Source organism: Mytilus californianus, unplaced genomic scaffold (assembly GCF_021869535.1).
Source record: "Mytilus californianus isolate M0D057914Y unplaced genomic scaffold, xbMytCali1.0.p SCAF_11, whole genome shotgun sequence".
NCBI lineage: Eukaryota > Metazoa > Mollusca > Bivalvia > Mytilida > Mytilidae > Mytilus > Mytilus californianus.
This window is the reverse complement of record NW_026262593.1, coordinates 68168962-68175989: the sequence shown is the minus strand read 5'-3', so window position 1 is coordinate 68175989 and position 7028 is coordinate 68168962. Positions and strand designations below refer to the sequence as shown.

Here is a 7028-nt window from a genome sequence, read left to right as displayed (position 1 = left end):
TTTTTAATGACGCCTCTTTACATACACCGGTGAAACAAGTAGTGAGCCAAAATAAACTATTTATAATATATAAATTATAAGATTACTCGAGCTGTGAATATGTGCAAAATTGGACATTCAACCGACAGGAATATACATTGAAAGTAGGTGCTCGGGGGAAAGAAAGCCCTCGCACTAAATTACATAGTAACTGTTACTTGTGCCCATGTAGCATATCCCAAATTTGTATCAGTTTGTCGGTTTAAGGTACAATACAGGGTAATCTTATATGACATTTACACGTTATATTTCTTAATACGCAAATAATATTATGCTACTTACTTTTGTTAAGTATCTTTACAAATATCTGTTTTCTTTTTTTTTTTTTTTTTATTTTGGACTAAGTATATCTACATTTTTCAGGTAGAAGAGTTCAATATTATATCAGAACTTTGGACTCCAGTCCTTTAGGTTTCTTTGATTTTAACGTCATAACTGATTATGTTACGGACCTGGCAAAGTATGGAAGGAACAAAACCGATGCATTGGTCTTTGAAGTAAAAATATGTTTACAAGCAAAGTTGTTCATGGCTAATTCAAAAATCATGGCCGATTCGAATTTAAGGTACGAGATACTAATTGGGGGATGGGGAAATGCAATAACTGCTATCCGACGATCGGATGGTAATACTACCAATAACATAAGCGAGAAGTTCAATACCAATGGACTTTTAGACTGCAACCAATACAGACTATTGTGGGCAAGCTGGGAAAACGGAATCATAGAATTAGGTACAGGAGGAATAATTGGTGAAAATGTGCAATGTAGTTGGACCGACCTGAACCCCTTTGAAGTTAAAACTGCAGGGATCTATTCGAGAAATAATGATGGAGAGTGGAAAATAGAGATCGATGGTAAGTAAACCAATTCACTCAACTTATAGTTGTAAGAAAATCTGGACAAAATATTAGTTTCATATCCTCCTCACCAAAAAAAGATATGTCACGGTGTTATCAATATACAGATATTTGAAAAGATAAACCAACACTTCGTTTAAATCACCAAAAGCACATTAAAAAGAGGAAAATAAATTGTATAAGAAAGACATATCAATACACAACAGTCATCTCCCAAAGCTCAATCCAAAAGACAATTCTACATTACACAAATTATGCACAATTAACGCAAATCGAACCAAGGTCAAGAAAAAAGCAAGTTTATTACACAGGTACAATTTTAAGGCGACACATATATATATAAATACTGAATACGTTAGTGTATTCATTATATATACATATATTTAAAACAATCTCGTCTTGTTCCTGTGGGGTATTATTTCCCACCAATCATATCTAGAGGTAGGTTATAACTCTACTCTATCTTTTTTTATTATATAGCTACTTGCGTTTGTCGATTTGGATTTTTTCCAAGGTTTTATTCAACACTATACCGTGTCAAGTATATCGAATTGTATTTAGTTTGTTATAATATATATATAGAGGGGCATTGGTTTATTGTAAACTGAGTGATATTGAAAAAAGCCATATAATATTCTCTACATATCGTATCGTTGGTTTGTTTTAGTACTAATACATCTGAGACCAAAGATGTCATGTGATAATCGGATTACATCAAATCTGTGGTACTGAGAAGACTTCATTGAAAAATAATATTATAGATAAAGAAATGAAGTCATTGGTTGGATTATATATACGAATATGTGTTTTTCTACTAAAGATCGTACTTCGTTTATTTTCTTTCAACAAAAATTTTAGACAAAATTTAAAAAAAGGATCATTACTTATTATTTTTTTTTAAATTCCATCCTAAATACATAAGAAGTTACGGTTACACTTATTTCAAATAGAAATGAAATGCCTTAATATGTTCTTGAATTAAATAGTTGCAGATGATTCAACTGGATTTTTTAGTAACTGCCATAAAAATGACACTAAAGCAAATTTGAAGAATCTCGATGTAGGCTTTATGGGGAAAATCCAATGTAGCGCTATTTGTGCGAAGATGAAAGATTGCGTAGGAATTAATTACAGCATTGAAATGTACAGGTAGTATAAAAATAGGACAATTCTAAACGTGAAATATAATTCGATTCGTTTGTCATTGAAGTGAGTGTATGAAATTCCTAAAATACTATATCATATATATATATATATATATATATTATATGTATTACAAAATAGCTGAAGTCGCCTTATTGAAACAATTTATCAATTTTAAATGAAGCCCGTTGAACGAAATTAACGACACCTTAATCTTTATTTCCTCGTTACCACGCAAACATCTTCTTCAGCAAATAATGTTTTTGATTATGTTAAACATTTGGTTGAAATCAGAATATTCCCAGGCGTGTATCAACTATAATATTACTCATACATAATTTAAAAAAAATGAAACTGGGCCTTCAAACAGGTGCGAGTAAAAGTTTACAATAATTTTGATACAAGTCTGAAAAGAAAAGTTTTTCCAATGAAAATCTATAAAAGCATATTTAAACCTTTAAATATTTACACTTTATATATGAATGACAATGCGACAACTATCTACTTAAGACCAAGGTTCCTCCAAACAACATCGCATGCATGAATTGTTCTAATTGGTTGATGAATTGCATATATGGAGCTGAACACGGTTTCATATACATTGTAAAACGGTTAAAGAGTAAAAAGGCTACGAAGGCTAATTGATTGCACTACACGTAAAACTCAAACGTATTAGTGTTGGTTAGCTATTTCGCATAAGTTATTTAGGTGGAACTCATATTTCATATTTTTTCTTCGACTGCTTCATGAAGTATGCGATATTTATGAGAACGAGAGCGTATGATTTAAAGTTGACTACCAATCAGGACATGATTGTTAAAACTAATGATTTGATTGAATCCGTGTAGCAAAAAGATAATGAAACCCTTATTAGCTCACCCGACCGAAATGCCAAGTGAGCTTTTCTCATAACTTGGCGTCCGTCGTCCGTTGTCCGTCGTCGTCGTCTGTCGTGCGTCGACGTCCTTCGTCGTTAACTTTTACAAAACATCTTCTCCTCTGAAACACGAAGCCCGTTGAACGAAATTATCGACACCTTAATCTTTATTTCCTCGCTACGACACCGACTGGTTCTGCAGCACAGAAGGTTTTTGATTATGTTAAACATTTGGTTGAGATCAGAATATTCCAAGACGTGTATCCACTATAATGTTATTACTCATACATAAATAAAAACATGAAATTTGGCCTTCAAACAGGTGCAAGTAAACGTTTACAATAATGTTTGATACAAGTCTCAAAAGAAAAGTTTTTTCCATAAACATCTATAAAAGCATATTTACACCTTATATATAAAAGACAATGCTACTTAAGACCTTATGACAAGTGGTCTGTTTACGATGTACATTAATGAGCATTACATATACTCATAAACTTTCAAATGGCCCGACAAGATCTAGAGAAATGAGAAAAAAAAATGATTGCTAGACGTATGCTTGACCCCCCCCCCCCCCCCCCCCCCAAAAAAAAAAAAACAAAAAGGAACATTGGTATCATTAACGATGCAACATCGGGTAAATTGTTAATAAACGTAGCTGTGGGTTATACGCCAGTAAAAAAAAGCAACGTTACAATAGAAACAACAAAATTTAAAGACATCTCAAGGTAAACCTAATATTTTTTTTTAATTTTCATTGACTTACAATGTACCTAAAACTCTATTTATACTATTTTTTTATTATTGTTTTCGTACGTGTTTTCTATGTTTCATCTATTATAAAAGCATTTTAAATGAACACAACTGAACTATAAGAGGTACATCTTAATACAATTTCTTTGCAGATGTGAACTGTTGTCGTTTGACCCTGGTCTTGTTACTGCAATCCCTCAGTCTTTAACACCTGGATGGTCTTACTACACTAAATGTTTTAGGCATAGGGAAGTATGCATTGGATGTTTCTTCTGAGACTTGATTCTTGAAAGATAGTGATAATAGGCAGACATTAAGGACTGATTGGAAAACATTTTCTTGTTGTTTATTGATAAAACGTAGAATTTTAAATATAAGGACTTCATGGAATGGCACATACAGTATTATTATTTAAAACAATGTGATGTTATCAAGGCTATCTTAAAAACGTGTGTGCGATAAGAATCACATACAGCGTACGTTTGTTCCTCAGTCCGTCTGTCCATCTGTTCATCCATGCGTCTGTCCCTCCATATGTTTGTCCGCACGGCATTGCCTAGCACACTGACGTATTTCAAAAAAGAACTACACTAAAAGCATGCCAGTATATAATTATTCAAAGGAAGAAATAAGAGGTAAGGTGGGAGAAAGTAAGTGAAAAAAAATGCTAGTCGAATTCAGGGAATAAACCTTATTTGACTTATAAGATTTATAAATTGTTCTAATTGGTTGATGGATTGCATATATGGAGCTGAACACGGTTTCATATACATTGTAAAACGGTTAAAGAGTAAAAAGGCTACGAAGGCTAATTGATTGCACTACACGTAAACTCAAAAGTGTTAGTGTTGGTTAGCTATTACGCATAAGTTGTTTAGGTAAAACTCATATTTCATATTTTTTCTTCGACTGCTTCATGAAGTATGCGATATTTATGAGAACGAGAGCGTATGATTTAAAGTTGTCTACCAAACAGAACATGATTGTTAAATTAATGATTTGATTGAATCCGTGTAGCAAAAAGAATATGTAACTTATTTTTAAAATCAAGTCGTCTCGACTATTTTCGATCTTCTCGACTATATTCGATTTTTTTTAAGTGATCCCCAAAAATCATCCAACGGAACAAGGCTGGTTTGTTTTTTCCTAGTAACTTGAGTTAAACGAATTATTCTTTGATGCATATCAATCGATTTCCTTGATATTTTTTCCTGAATTTCTCATTTCTTAGATTTTAAGTAGTAGTTATTGTTATAGTAGTAGTTGAATTAGTAGTAGTAATTGCTGTTTAACTACAGATTCAACTACAACAACAACAACAACAACAACAACAACTATTACTACTACTACAACTTCTTCTACTCCTACGTACTACTACTACTACTGAAAATCAATGGCACTAGTACAGAAGATAGAAGGGGATGAAGGACCAAATCAGTCGACTTCATAAGCAAAGATTTCTTTCAAAAAAGATTTAAAGAGCAGACTAATGAAACTTTTCAAGAGTTCCAAGTGGTGAAGTTTAAATCATCCCTTCGTAAGTTTTACGGACGCCATCACGAGTTGGTTGGCCGTTATGGAATATCCGTTTCACTGATGATAGCGGATATGTTCCTAATGTCGTATCTACAATCCCGTCCCCGCTTTTCCCGAATGTGACCTACCGAATTAGACTTATTAATGGGTTTGTACTTACATGAGCAACACAACGGGTGCCATATGTGGAGCAGAATCTGCTTACCCTTCCGGAGATCACCCCCAGTTTTTTGGTGGGGTTCGTGTTGCTCAGTCTTTAGTTTTCTATGTTGTGTTTTGTGTACTATTGTTTGTCTGTTGGTCTTTTTTTTTTTAGCCATGGCGTTGTCAGTTTATTTTTTAGACTTATGAGTTCGAATGTCCCTCTGGTATCTTTCGCCTCTCTTTTAATGAAGGACATGTCTAGTAGAGTAAGCAATAAGATAATGCACGTGGATGATAGTGGCTGATAATTTCGGCAAGAGAAAGATTCTTACAACGAAGGATCGACAAGGAAAACAATCTATAGTCTAATACTGTACCGAACTAAGAGACAAATTGAAGTAGTTTTTCGATACACCTGTAATTCAGAATCTGCTTCATTCATTTTGTACAGGAAACAGGGATATGCCTAAGAAAGCAATATTCTTGACATGCCTGTTAAGACCGAGAATACACAAAGTTCAAAGCGTTCCCATGAGTAAAAAATAATCTACCTGGTGTGACATATAGACCTTTACCGCAAATCCTCACAAACCGAACACTAGAGGTACGTCTTGTCCAAATACAAAAGCATTGTCAATGACTGCACTTCTTAATAAACTCAATTCTCTAACGCCCAAATCAGAAAGTATATCTGCTGACAACATGAGAAACGCAAAAACGCACTTTCGTTTTGCATGTTCTGCTTCATCTGTGTCATACTCTTTTGTTCCACTCTTTAGCAGATGGTCGATCTTTGTATACATCGCTGGGTACGTTGAGAACCCCGTGCACCTGAGATCACCCCCAGTTTTTGTAGGGGTTCGTGTTGCTCAGTCTTTGGTTTTCTTTGTTGTGGTTAGTGTACTGTTGTTTGTCTGTTTGCCTTTTTCTTTTTTAGTCATGGCGTTGTCAGTTTATTTTCGACTTATGAGTTTGAACATCCCTTTGGTATCCTTCGCCTCTCTTGTATATTTCTCGACAAACAAATGCTGATCGGACAACCGTTGTATTGCGTGTCGTAATTTGTGTATTTAACCTTTGAAAGTAAATTGATTTTATTTCGCGAAGTTAAATCCTAAGTTAAGGCCTAACCCTGAGTTCAATAAAATTTCCGTCTGAATCAGTCAGACAAGTGCACAATCGACCCAAAGTTACCAAAGTCACCTGTAAATATACAAATATGTCTTTAGGTTCTAAATGATCTTCATGCCCGATGAGAAGTTAGAGAAAAACTGAGAATGGTGGATCGTTGCGACCTGTTCACATAAATTACATTATTATGTCATATCAACATCATGCTGGTGATACTGATGACGTTCACAGTATTCTCGCCCTCTGTTTGTCTTGATGTGCCAGTATGTTCAAACCAAAGCGTTGATACTGTTGTTATTTTTTCACGTCAAATTCCATTTTATATTTAATGGCTAAGATAAGTGTTGCCCTCAGCGATTTGCACCGATGATATGATTTTAACATATTCTATTCATTTTGATATGAAAAGTTTTGAGCAACAAGCACAGCTATTAAAATCTCCACATAACACGACAAACAAATCTTTACTACTAAAATAGCGAGGTCCAATGTGTTAGCCGGCATGACGTAAGAACGACGAATCAAAGAATTCAACTTCAGATATAAC

The 7028-nt window shown here is 34.1% G+C and overlaps 1 long non-coding RNA gene across 1 annotated transcript; it reads left to right on the top strand.

Annotated features, from left to right (window-relative positions):
- Positions 1-850: 850 nt before the first annotated feature.
- LOC127720572 (uncharacterized) lies at positions 851-4065 on the top strand. The gene is made up of 3 exons (XR_007990868.1): positions 851-894; positions 1884-2046; positions 3823-4065. It is a non-coding gene; the product is annotated as an uncharacterized LOC127720572 (long non-coding RNA).
- The last annotated feature ends 2963 nt before the right edge of the window (positions 4066-7028 follow it).